General features: G+C 43.0%; 2 long non-coding RNA genes across 6 annotated transcripts in view; one reads left to right on the forward strand and one right to left on the reverse strand.

The window, feature by feature from the left end:
• Window positions 1–22,607, reverse strand: part of LOC309373820 — a 256,704-nt gene that overhangs the window by 4,084 nt on the left and 230,013 nt on the right. For 3 of the 4 annotated variants that reach the window (XR_014170181.1, XR_014170182.1, XR_014170183.1), the window contains exons 2-3: window positions 15,935–16,041; window positions 13,593–13,711 (exon numbers count right to left, since the gene is read on the reverse strand). This is a non-coding gene — a long non-coding RNA (uncharacterized lncRNA). Of the gene's footprint in view, window positions 1–9,984; window positions 10,063–13,592; window positions 13,712–15,934; window positions 16,042–22,607 lie in introns of those variants that run through there. The other variant, XR_014170184.1, reaches the window with a different exon arrangement.
• Window positions 1,899–9,843, forward strand: LOC309373857. Of its 2 annotated transcripts, none has more exons than XR_014170244.1 (3): window positions 1,899–1,932; window positions 6,997–7,253; window positions 9,647–9,843. It is a non-coding gene; the product is annotated as an uncharacterized lncRNA (long non-coding RNA). The 2 variants fall into 2 exon arrangements; XR_014170245.1 differs by lacking the exon at window positions 1,899–1,932 and adding an exon at window positions 2,740–2,812.

The following is a 22,607-nucleotide window of genomic DNA, read 5'->3' on the forward strand; positions in this document are numbered from 1 at the left end:
GGAAGTGAGAAATGACAGGTTGGAAGCAGACAAATTTTATATACTGTGGGACCCAAGTGGCATGGGGCTTTGTCATAGACTAGGGCACCTTTTATCTTCAGGTCTGCAGTTCACATGAGGGTCAGGCTTTCAGCAGGCAAACTAATTTTCTGCAGGCAGATGGTTAGTGACCTTTGCAAAGGGGATCGGTGCTTTTAGCCTATGGACTTAGCGGGCAGCATTTTCCTCCAGAGTGGTCAGTAAAGGCTACCCTAGTCAGCAATCTTAATGCTTAGGTTAAGGCTGCATCGTGTGAACTTCCCTACTGCACTAAATGCTTATTCTTCCAGGACATTAGAGAAGGACATCCTTAGACACATTAGTACTCACAACAGTCCAAAGTCTCCCCCACTCCCACTTCTGCTAATGCTTCCTTTTCGACCTCACGGTCCCCTAGAAAAAATAAACCTCACTTCAAAAGTCTTGGCTGAAGCTACACTAAGATCCTCAGTATTGATCCTGTGTTTCTGATCACAATTCAAAGTGTTGGTGTTGACCTTTAAAGCCCTAAATGGCCTCAGCCCAGTATACCTGAAGGAGCGTCTCCACCCCCATTGTTCAGCCCAGACACTGAGGTCTAGCACCGAGGGCCTTCTGGCAGTTCCCTCACTGTGAGAAGCAAAGCTACAGGGAACCAGGCAGAGGGCCTTCTCAGTAGTGGCATCCTCCCTGTGGAACGCCCGCCCATCAGATGTCAAAGAGATAAACAACTACCTGACATTTAGAAGACATCTGAAGGCAGCCCTGTTTAGGGAAGCTTTTAATGTGTGACATTTTAATGTATTTTTAATCTTTGTTCAAAGAGTGGATGGGGAAACCCAACCAGATGGGCGGGGTATTATTATTATTATTATTATTATTATTATTATTATTATTATTATTATAACTGTGTTTATCGATGTGCAACTCAATATTGGCTAATTTGTCAGCATGTCTTCAAACAAGAAATACCAAAATGTCCCTCTGTTTTGCCACCCTATGGGATTGATCCCATAGCATTGATTTTCTTAAGGAAATCAGGCCTGAGTGCTCACTGGACGGACAGATCATGAAGCTGAGGCTCCAATACTTTGGCCACCTCATGAGAAGAGAAGACTCCCTGGAAAAGACCCTGATGTTGGGAAAGATTGAGGGCACAAGAAGAAGGGGACAGAGGATGAGATGGTTGGACAGTGTTCTCGAAGCTACAAACATGAGTCTGACCAAACTGCAGGAGGCAGTGGAAGACAGGAGTGCCTGGCGTGCTCCGGTCCATGGGGTCACGAAGAGTCGGACACAACTAAATGATTAAACAACAGCAGCAACAATGGGATTGATCAGTGGTGGCTGGTTCTCCATGGTACTGGTGGGGTTGATGGCAGGGAGCCCAGTGCTATTTTTCTAGAAAAAGAGGTGCCGGAACTCACCCTTCTACTCTTATAATGACAATGGCACCCACCAGAGAGATGCTGGAACTAAGTTCCTGTGAGTTCCAGCTGGAGAAAAAAAAGCCCTGAGAAAGTCCATTAGGAGGTGGAGCCAACTAATTCTCATTTTGCTCCCTTCCTCCTCCCTGTTGAGTTCTACCATGGCAGTACAAGACATTGTGTCAGGATGCTCTCAGCAGGTTTTCAGATTATACACAGCTCTTCTTCAGGTTCTGATTATGAGCAAAAAATAAACATCCAATAGTCTAGATAGAAGCAACTGGGTAGTCAGGCTAATGGTTACCTGGCTGCAGAAGTTTACTGGCCATTGCTGTTGGCATGGAGATAGTCTAGGCTGAATGCAAATATGCTATTCTGATGTCATGTGTGATGTCACAAAGAGGATATGCTTTAAGTCTTGGTAAAGCCAAAAACAGTTAACAGTCAGGCTGCATCTCAGCACTGTCAAGATGGATCTCCATAATAGGTGATGAATAGCTTTATTTGAGGGGTATATTAACTTTTGGTAGGGACGCGGGTGGTACTGTGGGTAAAAGCCTCAGCGCCTAGGGCTTGCCGATCGAAAGGTCGGCGGTTCGAATCCCCGCGGCAGGGTGCGCTCCCGTTGCTCGGTCCCAGCGCCTGCCAACCTAGCAGTTCGAAAGCACCTCCGGGTGCAAGTAGATAAATAGGGACCGCTTTCTAGCGGGAAGGTAAACGGCGTTTCCGTGTGCAGCTCTGGCTCGCCAGAGCAGCGATGTCACACTGGCCACGTGACCCGGAAGTGTCTTCGGACAGCGCTGGCCCCTGGCCTCTTGAGTGAGATGGGCGCACAACCCCAGAGTCTGGCAAGACTGCCCCGTACGGGCAGGGGTACCTTTACCTTTATATATTAACTTTTACTATTGGGGGAAAGTTTTAGATTGGTTTCCACTTTGTAACCCTTTCTTTCTCCTCCCTGGAAGGGCAGAATGGGGAAGTGGTCCACCATTCCTCCTCCTCTGCCTAGACACAGTGCTGACAGACATTGCCACCTCCTAGAACAGGCAGTGTCACCCCTGGACTGGTGTAAGAAAGAAGGCAGGCAAGGGAGGGCAGACAGAGGCTGGTGGGACAGTGTCCAATAATTTACCAAAAAATATCTACCTCTACTGTGAGTGGCAAGACAAAGAGGACCCTTTGGGGGCTATTTTTCAGAGGTGGTGGGGGTGGAATAGGTGAAATTAGGTGCTGGGGGTTTTTTTGCCTTCGATGTTAATAATAGAATGTAGTATGACAGGGCTTTTTTTTCAGCCACTGGAACTCACTTCTGGCATCTTTCAGTTGGGTACCACTGCCATTATAAGAGAACAAGGGAGGCACACCTGGTGAGTTGTGGCACCTCTTTTTATAGAAAAATAGCATTGAGTATGACTGATCATCCCTAGTGAAGCACTGTCTCCTTCTGAGCATAAAGAGGGAGGGCGGGGAGGGAGGGAGGGGGGGGAGAGAGAGAGAGAGAGAGAGAGAGAGAGAGAGAGAGAGAGAGAGAGAGAGAGAGATGCTAGCTTCCATATTGTCCCAGAAATGCATGCTTGGTAGGCATGTGGCATAATTTCTTAGCTTGTCACGGTGTTGTGGAGGTGGAGTGGTAGCAGGAGCTCTTCTCTGACCATTACTGCCACCACAGGCAGGATCATGCAAAAGTTGTTACTATTTAAGAAATTAGAGAATGTCACCAGAAACACCATTCTTATAGAGGAAGGTGGAGCAGGAGAAGAAAAGATCAGCTGCTGGCACCATGGTCAGCTGCTCTTAAGCAATTCTTTCTCTCTGACCCTCTTCCTCTGCTGTTATTGTCTTCTTCTTCTTCTTCTTCTTCTTCTTCTTCTTCTTCTTCTTCTTCTTCTTCTTCTTCTTCAGCCTGCACCACCAACTGAAACATGCAAACCTTCGGTGCTTTCGCATACTGAGAATTCTGACTCACAGCCATCAGTTAAGTCCTCACACAGCAGTTAAACTAACTTCCACCGGAACAGACAGAAAACTTTCCACATCAAATACATTACAATACAAACGTCAGGACACATTACACAATGCCCATTAAAACATAATTCAGATAAACAGGATTTTACAGCCATCTATGTTACTGGTATCTTCACGACTGTGGATGCCATAGAATAATTGCACATTAAAGCTAAAAGAAGTGATAGCAGCTTACTTCCCGCTGCTCCCCACAAAAAAGTAATTTTAAAATAGCATGATGTAGCCAAAACTTTTAAGTCTCATTTCCATGGGAGACCTGAACTAAGTGTCCTGCAACTGGGTGCCCTCTTCAGGTTAAGTCTTCTGTTGTTGACCTGGGTGTTTTCAATGGAAAAGGACGGAGCTATTACGAGATACCATGCCATCAATGTCAATAATCTCCATTTTGAAGTTTCTTCAGATAAGCAGTCAGCCCTTCGCATAGCCCCTTAGCAAAGAAGCAACAAAGGCAGAACAATGCAGGATGTCATTGGAAATAATAGCAAAAGCAACCTCTTTTCCTGATGCCTAGATTCAAATGTGCAGTTTTCGGAGAGACGAGCTGAAGCACTCAAATGTGCAGCCCGCAGAAGCTTTCCTTATTTACCCCCTGCTGCAAGACTTCATTCCAAAATGACATCTTGCACAACACATGAAAAGTGTCACTCATGGCACAATATTTCAGGGTATGTAAAAATTTCATATGGAAGCGCAATATCCCAGGGTCTGAAACTAGGAATCATCGTCCATCAACCTGTGCTGTAAATAATCATTAAATGCAAAATACCCTCTCCTGTGGCGGCATGTAATAATAGCATTGCTGTCCTTTTATAAGCTCGAGTCTGGATCCCAGGTACATTTCAGTCACTACAAAGTTGCCAATTCATTTCTTTTATGTGTTTTGCTCATATGGAAATGAACAGAAACAGACTCCAACAACACAGAATGGCCATGCAAAGATGAGAGTTGAGCCTTTATTTCTTAGAAAATAATATTCTATTTTTAAATATATATTTTTAGCTACTGAACTGCCAGAGAATTTCAGCCCTCCCCTGGAAAAATGCTCAGCAAAATGGCCTCACCAGTTGCACCATCCATGATTTTTAGATATAACTGTGGATCCAGTTTTAATATTGTTTTGTAGTATTGTTATGCACCACTCCAATCTTCAAGCAGTGCGCGATTCCATCGGTACCAGGTGTGCATACCAGGGTTTATGCTCCCTTTTGGACAATGAGAAACAGTGGAGACTATGGTGTTTTTATTCTGTATGGTTTATATACAACCTGTGCCTACTCTGGAGGGGGCTCTGAGCATCACATTCGAATCAGTGCCAGCTTTTTCCAAAGGAAGCAGCATCCCTGCCCTGCAGTGTGCCTGTCCCCAAGAATGGTCACATCCCACCTCTTCTAACCTTGCTAACCTAAGCTCTGGTCATTTGTAACACAGAGAAGCCCCACTCATCTGCATTCTCACACCTGGTTCTTTGATGCTAAAGGATCATTAACCCCAGGTTCAGAACAGCCTTTACCAAAGGTGTCATGGGCTTTGAAGATGCTCAAACTCAGGATGAAAGGGGGAAATGTGCTAAGAGGAAGGCATGCTTGGCAAACCCTCACCGTCATCAATTTCTACCCAGAAACCTATGCCCCCACTGTGGAAGGACGTGTGGATCCAGAATTGGCCTCCACAGTCACTTATGGACTCACTGTTAAGATCATGTTCATGGAAGACAATCTTACTCGGCTACAAGTGATTGCCAAAGAAGATTTTAGGATGAAGGCTTAGCCTTTACTCTATCTAGTCACCCTCTCTCAGCTCTTCTAATATGTACTAACTAATATGAACTATGAACTAATATGAACTAACTATAGAGTTTCATTTAACAATTTGTTTTGGTTGCAAAAGGGCCCAGGTCAAATCCCAGGTAGAGATGGGAGAGAATCCTGTCTGAAATCCCAGAGAGCTACTGCCATTCAGGGTAGACGATACTGATCTTGATGGACCAATGGTCTGGCTCAGTATAAGACAACTTCCTTTGTTCCTGTGAAACAATGTTATCTTCACAACTATAAGCTTAGGCTGAGCAATAGTTACTGACCCAAGATCATCCATTGTGTTTCATGGCTGAGCAGGAAGTTGAACCCATTCAGCACTTTAACCATTATCGTACACTGCCTCAGAGCATGGGGGAACCAGGTTTATTTTGCTTTGTTTAAGCATTTATCAACTACATTCTCAGTCCCCAATGCAGAATCCCAAAACGGCACTCTGGTTAAAACAAAGAAACAATTGCAAACCGTGAAAGATGCATAAAACGGCAGAAATACAAAATCACCCATAAGCAGCCACAGTCAGAACAGAATAGAAGAGAATAAAGCAAATTCAAAACAAACACAGCAGTTAAACACACATTCAGTTTTCCATTAGGAAACCCATTTGAAAAAAGCCATCTAATAATAACTTGACTTTAGAAAGCCATCAGCATGTGGGCCGATGGAAGCCCCACTAGCAAGAGCATTCTATTATGTGGTTGTCTCGGCAGAAGAAGCCAGGCTATGAAACCCCTGCAGTCTTCACCTCCCAAAAGGGCAGGATGCAAGGAAAGAGGAAAGTGCATATCAGACATGCTCCCCAAAGTCCGCAGGCCTCAGATAAGTCTGAAAAAGTCAGAACCAGCACTTTAAATTGAGCCTAGAAGCAAAGTCAGAGAGCTTGAGCTAAAATAGGAATTGTATGCTCTTTGAGACTCGTCTCTGTCTGGAGGAAGGCCACAGCTTCTAACCGTAGCTTCCAAGCCACCTTCAAAGGTAGAAGGCAGCCCCTTTGGCCTGTGCTTGCAATGCCTATACAGAAAGAAAGTAATTTATTGGGTAGAACAAAGAGCACAAGTGAGAGAAGTGGCATACAATCCCTCCAACTCAAATGAGTTTTTCTTCTCAGGCCCACAGTACAATGAACAACTAGATCAATAACTGAGTGGCAGGAGCTGTACGCTGAATGCCCCTTGATCTGAGATACATATTTTTAGAATATTATCGAGAATTTGTATCAACTCGGGCACAAGGAGAAGGGGACGACAGAGGACGAGATGGTTGGATAGTGTTCTCGAAGCTACCAGCATGAATTTGACCAAACTGCGGGAGGCAGTGGAAGACAGGAGTGCCTGGCGTGCTCTGGTCCATGGGGCCCACAAAGAGTCGGACACGGCTAAACAACAACAACAACAAAGTATCCTGCTTCTGATCTTTCGATGCTGGGGGTGGGGAGAGGAAGCAGCTGCCAGAACAATTTGTTTGACTGATTCAAAAAAGCAAGCAAACAAAAAACTCTTGAGGGGTGTTCTTCACAATGGAGAGATGCCTCACTGACTCATCTTCCATAGGGCATCTTGTTTATGCTGTGGATCTGGCATGCAGTGCTTTTTGCAGAATGTGAGATAGTAGCTTTGGGCTACGTTTTCTAAAAGAAAAGAATTTTAAGTGCAACTAATAATAATGATGATGATGATGATGATGATACAATAATAACTTTTGCTTTTATCTAGTAAAGAAAGAGTAATCATGATTGCATTACAAGTTGTCAGCAAGAATTTCGAGTGAAGGTGTGGAGACTCCCCACATTATGTGAAAAACTCATGTGGTTAAGATACTATCTCATTCAGTAGTTTAGTGAAGTTGCAAGACCGAGGTTCTCTCAGGCTGCAGTCCTACACAGTAAGCCTGCAGCTTACGTGGGAGTTACATTCCAGAGATGGTGCCTGAAGCCAAAATCCCTTATAGTCAAAGCACCTTGGATGCAATGGTGAGTAGAATTGCCAAAGTCTTTTTTCCTATATGCCTGCACCCTTTCCACCCCCGTTTTATTTTATTTTTTTAAAAATTGCCAGGCATATAAAGTTAAAATGTGCACAATTTAAATGTGCCTAAATGGGCTTATCATATACTGACTTGCTTGTCTAAGTCATATGTATGACAGAGTGAGATATGCACTTGCGTAGATATATTCATGTGGCTGCATACATGTGAAATCTGTGCATGAGAGTCTGTGACTGAGTTACATGTGTGTCTAGTCTTATGCCTGAGTTAAGTGGGTGGGTGGGTGGGTTTAGGACAATCAGGAGTTGGCTGGGGACACACTTTGAGCGTTGCCCACAGCATCACCGCATGTAGCTTACCAGAGTGTTGCCCATCTTTCTCTGTGAGGAAGCTTGTGAGCATCTGGATTGTGTGGCGCACTTAAACACACATTTTCCTTATGATTATCCTACTCACATGTAACACGTAAAGAGACCTATTGATAAATATAAACATGGGGTGTTTTAGAACAGAGGCAGCCCATCTATGACCCTCCAGAAAGTAGCTGACTTTGGGCTCTCAAATTTCAGTGGCACACTGTGCGACACAAAAAAATTAGTGCCCTCTCACCTCTTGGGCTCTGTTCTACAGCATTGTTTTGGTGCCCCCTGAAGCATGGCGCCAAGTACTCCCCTAAAACTGCCTCTGCTCCAGATATTGCTGAACAGCTACCACCAGACCTGCTCCTTTTATAGGGCCTTGGATGGACCCTGCCTCAATCTCCTTGCTGGCCCAGTTTGAGATGGTCAGATGACTGCTGGCTCTGAATTGAGGCCTCACCATCCCTTTCACCTGGTGATGTCTAGGAGCTAAAGCGGGAGCTTCATGTGAGGAAAAATAATAATAATTCCCCATCTGCTGTCTGAGCTGGGGGTTATGTGCCTTAGTTTTAAGTCAAGGCTAGAGTGGCATGATCGTCTAACTTTAAGAGGATAATACTCTTAAAGTATTAAGATAATACACATAAAGATAATGAGGAAGGGTTATAGCTCAGTGGGAAAGGAAGCTCCCTCCCTCCCAGTTTGTTGGTGAGTGTCACTGTCGTATTGCCAGCAGAGGCTCTTGGAAGTGACTTGTGGAGAAGATGGCACTGGCTGAGGTGAGCTCCCAGGAACATGGAGGGAGCAATGGCCGCTGCCGCTGCTGCTGAGTGGCTAGACCCGCTGTCCTGCTTCACCTGCCCTGTGTGCCTGGAGGTGTTCAAGAGCCCTATGAGGGTGCCCTGCGGCCAGGCATTCAAGGAGTGTCTTAAGCCAAAAGAGCCAGTTTGTGGAGTTTGCCACAGTACCCTGCCTCATGGCAGCAGAGCTTTCAAAGTGGAAAAGCAAATTGAAATGACAGTGGTAGAGAATCTGCTTTTCATGCCGAAGGTTCCAGGTGCATTCCCCGACACCTTCAGGCAGAACTGGGAAAGATGTTGTGGTGATCACACAGGGTCCCTGGACGTTTGACAGTCTATTGATCTCTGTGCCACCACTGTGATTGCTTCCCCACTGCCACCAACCCGATTCTCTCAGGTACACACAGAGTCCAGACAGTTGTTAACATTAAATCAAATAAGCAAGTTTATTTGATAAGCCTTAGCAAGTTTATGGTTTCAGATAATTTTTCTTGTCAGTTTCTTAATCTTAGTTTCTATACCGGCTTATACCTTTCCTAAATAACTGCTAACTGATTATCCCAACTGTCTATCTGACTCCTCCTATCAGTTCCTCTCACTCTCTCACAACACAACTCGACCAACCCACAGACTTATCCTCCCTCTTCCTTCTCCAACTCCCAACTCTCAACTGACTTCCCAACAACTCCAACTCTAACTCTAACTCCTCCCCTTGGGTTCCCACTGGCCAATCACTTCACACTCATTTAACCCTTTCCTTATGACCCACCTGGGAGGGCAAATGCCACAGATGTGCTGCCTGAAACTCTTGAGAGCTTCTGCCAATCTGTGTAGACAATACTAATCTAGATGGTCCATTGATCTGGCTCAGTACAAGGCAGCTTCCTATGTGCCCACGTTCTGAAGAATTTAGCAAAGTGAAGCAGTTGTCAGTAAGAGGAACACCTGAGCTCCAGCAGCCCCATGTCTGCAACAGTGCCTTTTGATTCTGCTCCTTCCTGCCCTAGGGATGTTTTCTGCAGTGGGCCTTCTCCTCAACAACCACTTTCCTGTGATAAAAGGGATAAGGTTAATTCAGGGATGAAGTTAATTTCATTAAGCATGAATTCTAGAGCAAGATTCCCCCAGGTGAAGAATGCTTTTAGTTCTCAAGGAGATTATAGTGAACAGGCCTTGACCTTAACATTTTCACATAATTCCACTCCTTGTCCTCCTCTCAGGAAACCATGACCTCTCATGATACTCATCAGATTCCAAGCAGCTGAAACACCTCATAGCTGGCCCATGACAGTATCTCAGATGCAAAGGACTGACTATTCACAATGGCCCATTCTAAATAAAATAAAAATTCTCAGTACCATTGGATTAGCTTCCAGAAACCTTGATAATTCCGGACACAATCTGTTGTGCCCTGGAGAGAACTTCCTCATTAATTCTTGCCACAATGTGTCAGTAACACAACAGGGTAGTGTTCTGGATGTTATGCTGAGAGAGGAAAGGCAGAAGTTATCTTTAAACATCTGCTAGATTTACTAAGAAAATTGCTTGACGTCTGTAGCATGGAGACATTAGAGGTTTAATTGATAAAAGTGAACTAATACTGGGAAAACAAGTCTTGTTCTCAAGACTCTAGAACCTGAAAAAGAAGAAGACAATGCACATACTTTTGTAACCTAAGAAAACTTTTAATAACAATTATCTTTTTTAAAAAATTCTCTTCCCTATATATTTTATTTTTAAAAAAATATTATTATTATTATTTTGAGCCACCCCTCCCCCAAATGTATATGCAGTGTTGCATCACAAGACATCACCCCCCAAGAGGAATTCTTATGGAGTGGGGAGATGACATCTGTCAAAACAGCTCCCCTGCTACTAGGACTCCAGGGAGCAGCAAAAATGCTGTTTATAGTTAAGACTCAAAGGGATAAACACCAACAGCAGGAAGTGCTACCTGAAACCTTTCAACACATCCCCCCCCCTTTTACAAAACCCACCCCAAAACTCACCATTGTGGGGGAAGATTTTGTCTTAATCCTAACAGCCTTAGCCGATTTAAGCAGAGAAAGATTCTATCTTTATACTCCAGGGGTGACAAGACTGAGGTTTCTGGCATATGCTTCTCATTTTATTTGAACCATGAGGTCTACCAGCTAGGACTAGGTACAGAGTAGCAGGACCACGTACACTTATAATTAAGAACAAAGGGGTCTCTTAGTACATACTCAGGCCAGTGAATTGTTTTCATGAAGGGAACTAAGATCCATTCTTAAGGAAACTAGCCCTGAGTGCTCACTGGAAGGACAGATCCTGAAGCTGAGGCTCCAATACTTTGGCCAGCTCATGAGAAGAGAAGACTCCCTGGAAAAGACCCTGATGTTGGGAAAGATGGAGGGCACAAGGAGAAAGGGGCGACAGAGGACAAGATAGTTGGACAGTGTTCTCAAAGCTACCAGCATGAGTTTGACCAAACTGCGGGAGGCAGTGGAAGGCAGGAGTGCTTGGCGTGCTCTGGTCCATGGGGTCATGAAGACTCGGACATGAATAAACGACTAAGCAACAAGATCATAGTCCTACCATTCAAAAAATAAACTGGTGATGAAGTATAAATTCCCATTTTGGACATAACGACTAACTGTGGTTTCATTAAACCAGTATGTAAGGAAGGAGGAAGGGGGAGACAAGGAGCAGGGAGGGAGTGTGCCTAACTATGGTTTGGCAGGCTGCGGATCAAAACTGAGCCTGAGTATTTTATAGACTGTTGGGCAATAATTTGTCCGGTAGGCTATGTTTGCCTTTGTAGACCATAAGGTGTGAAAGTCTGGTTTATCACATGATAATCTTATGCAGAAGTTATTCTCTGCAGCTATGTAAAATTTGGATGGGCATAAGAAGATCAATCTTATCAAAAAAGTTAACTAGATTAGGAATATTTTCAATCCATATCTTCAGTACTCCTCGGCATTATTTGCCATCACATCAGTAAATTTAAGGGATAGAAATGGACTTTGGAATCTAAGTTTATGAAATGCTTTATTTTGTGGATACACAAAAGTTCCATTTTGTCCTATTCCACTCCAAAAGTAATAAACAGTGTAGGAGGTTTAAAAGGAATCAAGAAATTCATGCACAGAATTCTATTGGGGGAAAAACATTTTCTGAGAATTATGTGCATGAATTTCTTCGATTATTTTAAATCAGACTAAGGGTTGGTTCACACATGATGCGACCTGTGGCAGCAAGGGTGGCATGCATGTATGAATGAGCCAACAGAATCAACTATCACAAACAGAAATTCTTCTCTCACATCAGCTCAAAGATGAGCTTCTTACTAGAGTCTTCTAACAGCACACCTACACAACCTGTGTTCAACCAAGCCAAATTCAGCTCATCCAACCACGTATAGCTTCCCAGAAGAGGCTGAATAAACACTTAGTTTTTGCCCTTCACTTGAGATTGCAAAAACAAGTACCACACAAACCATAATACTCTGCCAGTATTCTGTGCTGGGCTTAGTAAAGCTAGAAATCTCCAACTGTTGAGTCATCTAGTGGTAAGAAATTAGAGCCTGCCACACATGCTAAATGTGACCCATAGTTCTTCCTGAATGCTTTACATTTCTGATATTATGCCTGAAAAGGCTTTGTTGAAAGGGTTGTCCTCTGTACATTTCTCAATAAAGTCCCTCAGCACTTTTCTTGGGGGGGGGCACTCAATGTGGTGAGATGCAAACAGTCCAATTGTAAAAGCAATACTCTAGAAAGAAGCATGGAATGTTCAATTGCTCTGTTCTTCCTTGATATGCTGAAGACATACTACTATATGTGTGTGTGCATAGTTCCAAGAAATTATTTTCTCAAAAATATGAGGGAAAAGTGGTTTTCTCTCCAAGTCCTATCCATGGTACGCTCAGAGAGGATATGGTCATTGTAGCAGAGACAGGAAGCTTGTTTAGTATCTCAGAGTATTTAGTATCTCTGCAATGGAAATCTACTGTGATTGAGGAGGAGGAACATTTAATTGAGAAAAGCATTGTAATGCCTGTTCTTACCCACTGATATACAGTGGTACCTTCGGTTACATATGCTTCAAGTTACATATGCTTCAGATTACAGACTCCTCTAACCCAGAAATAGTACCTCGGGGTAAGAACTTCGCTTCAGGATGAGAACAGAAATCGTGCTCCGGTGGCGCAGCAGCAGCAGGAGGCCCCATTAGCTAAAGTGGTGCTTCAGGTTAAGAACAGTTTCAGGTTAAGAACGGACCTCCGGAACGAATTAAGTACTTAACTCAAGGTACCACTGTACTGCTTAAGGGGAGTGGGAATCTCATAAGATTTAAATTCCTTCCTGCTGCATGCATACACAGAGTGTTGAAATAAGAATAGCGAAAGCACAGCTAAGAAGCTCAAATCATATATATGACTGACACCCTTCTTTGGAAATTAAGCCAATGTTCAGACTTGAACATTCAAAAACTTTACTTGCAGAAACTTACAGATGAATTAAAACATAATGTTTACAGTCACGTGTTTCTCGAAGCATGGGCTTACAGTCCTTCTTCTAACTTCCAAACAACTGTATTTTCCTCTTCTGAGAACTCAGCAGTCAGCCGTCTGTATCTCAGTTGGCCATGCCTTGCAACTCCTATTAGAGATTTCCACTTTTACCTTCTCCTGAAGCTTTAATCTCTTTCTTTAAGCAAAGAAAATGCACTCCAACACTCTATTCAACTTAGCAGTGTTCACAGTGGATTTCAAAACACAGCCATCCTGCTTCACATAGAATGGAATCTCCCCTTCATGAGATACCTCCCATGTGACCAACATTAGTCAATCACATGAGAATGACTAGAGAACTCTCTAGAATTCACTTACCAACCAGTCAAATTTAAACACATAGTAATGCATACAAGCATTTACAATTTCAGTGAATTAAATTACTATACTTAACACACAGTAGGTCCTTGTAGCAACACTCTGAGCTGTTTTATGACCTTTTCATTACATCAACGTGGAATTCAAGAAGCCCCAAATGCAGAGATTTGTAAGTTTGTAATATATGAAAATGAAACAATTATTAGCATTGCTGCTCATAATCAAATGCCTATTTAATTAAAAATATATATACAAAAGTATCCTGGTTCCAAACCTGACAACTTTCTTACCTCTCTGTCAGATGGTCTGCTCTGTCAGATGGTTGGAGGAGCTTGCCCAGGCATTCTTCCACCAGCAACAGATTGTCCAAAGCACAAATTATTGCCCTGAAACATTGAATGAGGAACAGCTGCAAAAAGAAGAATGGTAAAAAAGTAAAAAAATAAAATCAATTTATTGGAAGAGAAAACACACACATGTAGACTGAATGATGTCATGAGATTTTGCCCTGAGGCAAGTTGGATGGCATTATTGATAACAGGTTCTTGCCAAGAGACAAACTATATTTTGCCACTGAGGAGGCAACTAGAGATGTTCTGTTCAGAAAATCTTGATGTCAAGCTTATTCACATGGATTTTTTCTGTAATTTCTCTCTCACCCCTTAATCCTGAAAAGGTAGTTATTTTTCTTCAGCCAGTTCTACTAAAAATATGAACAACTCTTGCATATTATCGGCATTTGTGTACACATTCTTATACAGTGGTTCCTTGGTTTAAGAACAGCTTAGTTTATGAACAACTTGGATTAAGAACACTGCAAATCCGGAAGTAGGTGTTTTGGTTTGTGAATTTTGCCTTGGAATAAGAACATGTTTCGCTCCCTGTTGAATGTGGTCCATTTGTAAATTGAGTCCCTGGTGCTATGGGAAAGCACTTCTTGGTTTAAGAATGCTTTGGTTTAAGAACAGACTTCCAGAACAGATTAAGTTCTTAAACCAAGGTACCACTGTATGTATATTACAGGACTATTTTATATACAGATTTCCTAAAGTAACCAGCACTTAAACAGATAGTGCAGCAAGGCACGCAACACTATAAAAATCTGAAGAAAATAAGAGAGGTGGAATCACACAGGTATTCTGGGAGGGAATTTCTTATTTGATATTTATTCCAAGTTTTCATAAAATTCCCAACATATGAGTAGATTTGTAAACTCATAAAACTAAGCTGGCAGAAGACGACTGTGTAGATGTATTCATTTGTAGCTTTGGAAAACAACCTATTTAGTCCAGCCACTAGTGTCAGAATAGAATCATGCTGCATTTGTGCTTGTCCACTCTTGTTAAGTGAAGAAGCAAAATACACCCCACTGCCACTCTTAACTAAAGAGCCTTTACAAAAAGAAAGAAAGAAAGAAAGAAAGAAAGAAAGAAAGAAAGAAAGAAAGAAAGAAAGAAAGAAAGAAAACTGTTGCCCAGAGTTACATGTTCTATCTAAAGAATGTCAGAGAATTCTGACCAAAAAAAAGGGGGGGAGCAGAAGTTGCCATTGTTTGCTTATTTGTCCCATGCCCAAAATGGAAATCAATCCAATAAATATGATTGGTATTCACTGTTGTTGCTTTCCGTCCACAGATTATACATAAAGCAATTCACTACATTCCTCTGCAATTGTATTATGTTTCCTTTGCAGTGACATGAATAGGCAAGGACAGTGTCAATTACAGAATTAATTGCCTAAGTTTTGCCAGAGGACAGGGAGACGAAAAACATGTTTTTTGAAGGAAGACAAACTGCAGTGGGATGGAAACTGCACTGCATTTGATGACTGTAAGGCAGTATAGGAAATGGTGGCTTCTGATATCCCTGGTTTTATCATGCTTTATGGAAAACCTGACCTAGTGTTGTATTGTGAGTAGCATCTAAGATGGCATCAGCCTGACATCATAACTGCCTAAAGATTCAACTGCTTTTATGGCCATCTGAGAGGCTGCACTCATTGCATTAAAAATGGTGCTTCCTTCTTTCAGCCAGGAGTTGAGAGTAGGAGCTCATCAGACTTCCACTTGTCCTACCTCTCTCCTCCAGGAAAACCCTATCTTTATTGTAGAATTGGAGCGAATGTCAATTGGCTTTTCTGCAGATGGGCATTTGCTCTGATTCAGTGCTAAAGAGTTTTTTTTTTTTCTTGGGGAAAGTGGTAGGACAAAGAGAAAACTGCTTTCTAGGCACAGGTCAAGAAGAAATGTAGATGAGTCCTTGGTTACATTGTCTGGCTATATAGGAATTGGCAGGAAAAAAGAGTTATATGATTCCTAGCGGTGTCTGTCAAGAGGATTTCTGAAGGAGAATCTCTGTATTATGTACTGCTTCAATGCTTTTAACCTAGTAGTGTCAAACTAATAAATAAAGTTCTTGTTTCTCTTACTGGGCTTAACCTCTGCCAAGGAAGTCATGGAGTATCTCCAGAGAAAGAGCAGCATTCACTCATGTGAGCTCCCCTCCGTAATCTGACTTGGCACAGGTCTACCACCTCAGTGAGAACTAAGGCTTTGAAAACCTGCACAGTTTTCTCTCATTCTACCCAACGCGTTGAACTTGCCTGCCAACTACATCAGGCGGCTTCCACTGACCTTCGGCAGGGGATGTTTCCTCAAAGCCTTTTCCTCTTCTCTGAATTCTTGAAAGAGGAAACCTTGTCAGAGAGGTAGAGCAGGGGTTTTGCTCCAAACCGTTGAAGCTGTTGGGAAAAAAAAAGCATCTCATTGCATAACAGGGATGGAGAACTGTTTTTCCATTCCTCTAGTCTAGTCCGTATAGTTAAAGCTATGGTTTTCCCAGTAGTGATATATGGAAGTGAGAGCTGGACCATAAAAAAGGCTGATCGCTGAAAAATTGATGCTTTTGAATTATGGTGCTGGAGGAGACTCTTGAGAGTCCCATGGACTGCAAGAAGATCAAACCTATCCGCTCTTAAGGAAATCAGCCCTGAATGCTCACTGGAAGGACAGATCCTGAAGCTGAGACTCCAATATTTTGGCCACCTCATGAGAAGAGAAGACTCCCTGGAAAAGACCCTGATGTTGGGAAAGATGGAGGGCACAAGGAGAAGGGGACGACAGGGGACGAGATGGTTGCATAGTGTTCGCGAAGCTACCAGCATGAGTTTGACTAAACTGCAGGAGGCAGTGGAAGACAGAAGTGCCTGGCGTGCTCTGGTCCAGGGGTTCATGAAGAGTCGGACCCGACTAAACAACAACAACAACAGTCTAGTCCAATGACTGCATTCAGTGGTGGACAACCTTTTGGGATGGGGCAACAAAGGTAGCTCTTACCTATGTACAGGGGGTTACAGTGTGGATGTACAAATGAATTTCCAAGATGGTTACTTACTAAAATAACCAATATTAGGTTTGAAACAAAATATTTAGAAGTAAAGCTTTGTATCCAGTGTAGTGTTAAGTAAGTGCTTTGCCAATGAAAGGATTCCCATTTGGACAGCAGGATTCTCTTTCCCCTTTCGCATCTGGTACGCGCCCCATGCCCTCCCCATGCTCCAGGGTGTTGGAGGAAAACATAGAACAGATTTAGGGGGTTATTGGTCGTGCTGTGCTCACGAAATGGCTTCCCCAGAGAAGCTCACCTAGCACTCACAATGTAATTTTTAGGGGCCTGAGTTAAACCTCCGTTTCTCAAGTTTTAAATCAGAATCCATCCGTCACTTTAGGGGTTTTTGTTTACACCAGTTTCCTCTTTGCTGGGTTTCATGCTGATTTTAAAGTGGTTTCAGATGATGTGTTTTATGTTTTATGTGTGGGGCTTTTTGGGGGAGGGGGATTTTTGCTGTCTTTGTTTATTTTCTCTTTCTTAAAACTTCCCCACCCCCTTTCCCCTTTGTATTTTACTCATAGCTGTCAACATTTCCCCCTTTTTAAGGGAAGTTCCCTTATTCCGAATAGGAGTCCTCGCAAGAAAAGGCAAAAGTTGACAGCTATGATTTTACTGTCCAGAGGACATGGTTGGATGACTTGGATTATGTATGTAATGAATGATATTAACAAGGGAAGAGAGAGCTGAATAAGATAATAGTTTGCCACATCCTGGAATTTAGAGATACACTCGCAAACCATTACGTTAATGATTTTAAGAGAAGGCTCCTGAAGCATACTAAGACTCGCTGGATGATAGGGCGGACTTTCTTTTCTGCTGGTCAAGACCTCACATTACTCCCCTGTACCATCAAACTTCCCCACCCCTGCTAAGCCACTCTAACTCTAATCCCACTTCTGCACCAAATACTTTGATGTCATAATAATATTCATCTAAGTTTCACCCAAGGTATTGTGGTGCTTCAAAAATCCAGCGTTGCCCAGTATATGAGAGAAAAATCACATATGGGATTAAATGTTTGAAAATAATTGTGCCTCGCAGAAATCCTGCTGATAGCTGCTAACTGTCTTTAGGACCAGTGCAGATTTGTTGGTACTCATGGCGTGCAGAGTAATTTCAGAATGGGCTAGGAGGCAGATATCATCTGATCCTAGATTCTACAGGTGGGAAAAACAGATATGTGGCTCCAGTAAGAGATAAAGAAAGTGGGGAGTTATTCCTACAGCAAGTGAGAGAAGAAAATCGAATACTGTCACAGAAAAAAAAGAACTTACTACATCCTGTTCAACAGGATCATATGTCCTTATACTGTCCTTCATTTGAATAGGTCTTCCATCCATAGAAGGGGAGTCTCCCAATAGATTCTAATAATTTTTCCCTGATACCTTCTACCGTTACTTCCAGGCAATGTTCTCAACTCCTGCATTACTGTTTATTTGTTTTTAGAAGGCTTTGCAGAATATGTTTAAGTAACATCAGGAAGTGGGGCCTTTAGGATCTAATACTGCTGCATTTATTAACTTTGTGGTATAGTAGTTTGAAATTAAATTGCTCTTTGGGAGTTATAGCTAATGTATGTAAGCTACCTCACATGAATTTTTATTTGGAAAACCAGTACACCCATATAATAACAATTGCATATCGAGGTCCCCAAGCCACCCCCCAAATAACACACAACACACATTTAATTTTTGTTTAAGGTTTTTGGCATAATTTTGGCCACAACTTTATTTAAATACAAAACCATGAGTGGTTGTTTAGGCATTGGTTAAGACTATCTGTCCCCCCGCCTGGGGACAGAACTGACTTTCAGGCACCACCGAAAGACAGTGCGGGGGAAAGCAAGTCGGGGAAGAATTGGAGCTGAGACACAGACCCTCAACTCTCACCCGCCTGCTCCCCGAAGGCTTGCCGGCCCTAGTCCCATTTCCAGGGATTGGACGAAAAGATGGCAAGCCCCAGGATTCCTTTAACGGAATTCCCTTTCCACAGCAACCATGGAGGGGCAGGCCCAGCCTATCCTAACCCCTCCTCCGCCAATTTATAACCAATGCCTAACCGCAACCTTACAAGTTGTGATGATTTGCTACGCAGTAGGCAAAAACCAAATGGCCCAGCCAATCAGCCAGATGGACAAAATTCCTACCAAGCCCCTGCCCCAATGGCAGATGACCCCATGACAGGCATAGCAAGGTCAATGCAACAACCCCTTACTCAAGGGCGGGTGGGCGGGTGATCCGTTGCACGCAGCAAAGAGAAAGCTCCAAGCTGCATGCAGAGTATTTAAACATTTTACCCCTCCCACCAAAATTGCAACATAACTTTTACCTCAGCAACCCAGTGAACCAATCACTGCCCCAGGCCATCTTTAGAGACCCTGCCTGGTAACAGAGGGGTGGCTCAGCAGACCCCACCGCAACACGTGCTCTCCATGAAGGAGAACACGCTTAACAACAACAACAATACCAGCAGAATTATACATTGGACATTATTCCAGAATAGGCTTCTTCTTTGTGGAACAGGAATTCAATAATATGAAGCACCCACCATTCCAAAGCTGGATCATCTTCCTAGCCCCCTCACTTGTAAAGCTTAGATCCTCACCATACGCATCCAGATTATTTCTGGTTCCTTATCTTTTCCTTCTGGGTTAGACTGGCTGGACTTAGAAGGCAATTGGGCCAGTTTGCTTACCCATGACTATGCTGGACCACAAAGCCATCTTCCTTTTTTTTTTTTTTAATAAAATTTTTATTGGGTTTTTAACTTTTTTAACAGACAGACAAACATATAAAAACAAAACAAAACATGCATGATTTCATAACCTTACTTTCATTACCTTCTTTCATTGACTTCCCCGCACCCTCCCTCCCACATTCCAATTTCATAAATTATCTCAGCAAGTTATTTCCTCTCATCCCTTAAATATTTCTTATCTTTTCTTAATATTTGTCTCCTTTACTTAACCCAGTTTAACCTGTCCAGTTTTACACAGTAAATCATTTCCCTAAGGGCGGCCTAGGTTTTCTCCCATGAATTCCTCCCTTCCCATATTACACCAAAAATCATATTATAACAATTCTAAAATCTCAGATATTAACTATTCTACTCTCCCCTCCCCCCCTTCCCCGGTTTCTGTCCCTTCCCAAACCGATGTCCCAATAGATTGACTGCTTTAGCCCGGGTTTCTTACGTCAGAGGCTCTTAAGCCCCAGTTAGTCTTTCTCCACCAGTTTTGTTGATAGTCCATTTTGTTGGCCCTCTCTTCTTGGGGAGGTTTTGTCATCAGCCCCTCATGTTTTTCTCCTTCTGAGTCAATCAATATCAGTTTCTGTTCGGGACCACTCATTCTCCCATGCTCCAGCCAAATGAAGAAGTCCCTATCATATTTGTTTACTCTTATATAGCCCAATATTCCAGTTATTCCAGGGACTTCTTCTTTTCTCTTTCCCTCCTTTTGCAGATTTATGGACCACTTGTCATTTTCTTTGTTTCCTTTGTTCCCAAAGGTTGTCGGCTTTTGATTGGTTTTTTCCATCAGAGATTCCTCTCCTTCTTCCTCTTCCTTTTCCCCCAATTTCAAAGTTATCTCATCCTCTGCAGCTGCAGAGTTTTTTTCCATCAACTTTGTATCATTAGCAGAGTTGCACAGTTCCAAACCGAAAGTCTCCAATTGTTTACTCATTGTGGTACTTTGCTTTTGTAAAGTTCCCACGAGAAAAAACATCCTTTCAATCTCTGCCCATAGTTTCTCTTCTGCAGCCATTGCAATATCTTTAATTCCCTCCAGGGGGATTTCCATCATAGTCCTATTCCAACAGTTCGTTACTGTTGTTTCCAGCCACTTTGTTATACCCAGTCACTTTGTTTCTAAAAGTTCAATTTTAATGTAGCTCTTTTAATCCAAAGAAATACTGACAACACAGTTCCGCTTTACCGCTCGTTTGACAGCTCTTTTGACAGCTGTCAAACTCTTGATTCTTTTTCCTCGGGCTCACATGCAGGGCACTCCCGGGTCCAGGGGGGGGGGGGGATTGCCAAAAAAAAAAGAAAATTTTCCGAGATTCTACTCTTTTCCACTCCAGCACAATAACTTTGTAATCCAATTCATGAGAGCTATTTATTTAAGCACCAAAGTCTTTTCCGCCTTAGTGCTCCTCTCCTTACTTTGAGTCTTTCTGTGGGGGGGGGGGAGTGCGGACTTCCTTTTAACACACCCCCGATCGTACTCAATTTTAGGTATAAAGCTTTTAGTGCCAAAATTTCCTTCTACTCACGGGTTCTTTGTTTCAGTCCGAATTTCAGGAAAAAAGATAGCGCTCTCCGGTCATGGCTCGCGGCTCCGCTCCGCCAAGGCAGCGATCGACTCTCAGCACCACACCACTCTCCAGTCCACTCCGTAGCCTTTAAAAAGGCTCTTCGCGGGTCAGGGAGGGCGCTTAAGGTGCCCACCGAGTCACCATGTCCGCAGGCTTCCGCGCCTGCGGTTTCTAAGGGTCCCCGTGTCGCCGGCACGGCAAGACCCGTCCTTGGCGGAGCCGATTCCCTCCGGAGCTCGGAGGGAATCCGCCATTACCCGTTCGCGCTATCCCGGAAGTCCCCACAAAGCCATCTTCCTAGCCCCCTCACTTGTAAAACTTAGATCCTTACCATACTCATTCAGATCTTATTCCTGGTTCCTTATCTTCTCCTTCTTGGTTGTTGTTTTTTCAAATACAGAAATAAAGCTGCTATAGAGTGGAGAAAGGAAATGTGGTTGTATGCATCACTCCCAAAGTCACACATAAAGTTGATTATTTGATGGGTACAGGGTTGTGAATGTATATCTATTGGCTTCAACTTGATGTGTTACAAGCTGGCAAACCAATCTAAAACTTTTCACCAATAGTAAAAGTTAATATATCCCCCCAAATAAAACTATTCATCAGTTATTATGGAGATTCATCTTGACAGTGCTGAGATGCTGTCTGACTGTTAACTGCTTTTGGCTTTACCAAGACTTAAAGCATATCCTCTTTGTGACATCACACATGACATCAGAATGGCCTGTTTGCATTCAACCTAGACTATCTCCATGCCAACAGCAATGGCCAGCAAACTTCAGTAGCCAAGTAACCATCAGCCTGACTACCCAGTTGTTTCTATCTAGACTATTGGATGTTTATTTTTTTTTGCTCTCATAATCAAAGCCTGAAGAAGAGCTGTGTATCATCTGAAAGCCTGCTTCCACTGTTAAAGAAAACTAATTGTCAGGGACTGGGCAGAGGAGGAATGGTGGAGACCACTCCCTATCCTGATCCTTCCAGGGAGGAGGAGGAAGAAGACGACAGTATAGATTTACAACAGGGGGTTGAGGGAGGTAGCAGCTCAGAGGAAGATGAGGGGGAAAGTTGGGAAATCATGGAAGAGCCAGAACAACACCTGGCTGACATGCTGCCATTAGAAAGCATTCCAGACCTTCCATCTCCCAGAACCTAGTGAGCCTTAAAAGTAGGAGTGCAAAGAGCTCAAAGACAGAGGGCACTTAGTAGCACCCATGAAGGAGATGATGTTGATGATGAATGAGGAAGTGGGAGAGATGGGGGGGGGTTGGAAATTCACTTGGGACAATACTATTATCCAAGAGGCTGGTTCTATAGCCTCTCTCTGTAAAGATTGAAATAAAAAAGGACGGTAAGAAACTTTTCCTTGTCTTTATACTTTCCTGGGCAACCAGCTAGGAGCCGCTGACATTACACTAATGATGTAATTTCTCTTCTTGTGAGTATTAATACTCAACCATCAGTTCACTTACACAAAAAGAATATAGCAATGCATTATTGCTTGTGTCCAGGATAATCTTTGGTCCCACATTGTGATCTGAATATTTCTTCTTACTACTTCTGGGTGCCTTTGTTTTAAGGGGATATTCTCTAT

Source organism: Podarcis melisellensis (genome assembly GCF_964234715.1).
Source record: "Podarcis melisellensis genome assembly, chromosome: 7".
Classification (NCBI taxonomy): domain Eukaryota; kingdom Metazoa; phylum Chordata; class Lepidosauria; order Squamata; family Lacertidae; genus Podarcis; species Podarcis melisellensis.